Here is a 1,300-nt window from a genome sequence, read left to right as displayed (position 1 = left end):
TATGTGCCATTTATGAGTATAGTACTATAAATTTTTAGGCAGCTGTGTAACACAGTGGATAGAGTGCTGGGTCTGGAGTTAAGACATGAGTTTAACTCTGATCTCAGACACTTACTTGCTCTGAGACCCTGGAGAAATCACTTAATCCTTTTTTGCCTTAGTTTGCCATTTGTACAATAAGCAAAGATGATGCTGAGTGAGGTCAAAGAGTTGGACATAACTAAAAATGACTAAACAACAAAACTACACATTGTAGAATTCATTTATGAGGACATGAAATGAACATGTAATATTATCAAATAATTTATGAAAAATTAACATTTATCTGAGATATGGTTACTTCCATGGAATCTGATTAATCTACAAAATGATAATAGTTCTGGTGACCAAAATGAAAACTTTAAAGGAATACTTTGGTATTTATTTTATTTGTGGAAATTTATTTTGATTTGGGGACCCTACCTTCAGGCTGATATTAGAAAACCTTAGGCCCTCAGGGTCTGTTCTGTGTGAAGGGTTTGTGCCCCAACCCCTGTGTTTGATCTGAGCCAAAAAGCCCCATGGGCTGTACAAGATACCAGGTCAGACAGCTGGGAGGGATCCCCAGCTCCCTCCACCCTGAGAGAATCTACCCCAGAGATCCCAGGCTTGTCCAGGCTGGGCTCTGGCATAGCCTGTGCTGAGGTCCCAGGTGCACAGCAGGGGGTATGGGCATGGAGTGTGGGTGTGGTAAGCACTGGAGGCTCAGGCACCGCCCCTCCCCCAACTGAAGCCCTAGGGGTGGCTGGTGAATGAGCTTAGTGTGTGTGGGGCCACAAAAATCCCTGATATTTGAGTAGAGAGAAGGAAGATATATGTAGATCTGGGAGTTAGACAGCAAGGGGGACTAACAAGGTTAGAAGAACAGAGAGAGAGAGAGAGAGAGAGAGAGAGAGAGAGAGAGAGAGAGAGAGAGACCGAAGGACAAGATTAAGGGGCAGACAAGATTAGGGGGGCTGACTAGATTAAGAGAGCAGAAAGGCTGGAGCACTAAGAGATGGGGGAAGGAGAAAAAGCTAAGAACAAGAAGGGACGGAGGCCAATATGGAGAGGGGGGGGCTGATGAAATGAATGGAACAGAGAAGGACACTGGAGCACTAGGAGAACAGAAGGAGATGTCAGTGAGAGAGAAACAGAGGGGTTCAGGTATGGAGAGGAAAGTCAGACAGCTATGTGGATCCACAAAGTGAAAGGGGGCTTGGAGTTAGTGAAAGGAACTGAGTAATGAAAGTGGAATATACCCTAAGGCAAGAGGCGGCAA

The sequence above is a fragment of the Dromiciops gliroides genome, chromosome 4 (assembly GCF_019393635.1).
Source record: "Dromiciops gliroides isolate mDroGli1 chromosome 4, mDroGli1.pri, whole genome shotgun sequence".
In the NCBI taxonomy this organism is placed as follows: Eukaryota; Metazoa; Chordata; class Mammalia; order Microbiotheria; family Microbiotheriidae; genus Dromiciops; species Dromiciops gliroides.
Note: the sequence above shows the minus strand (reverse complement) of the source record.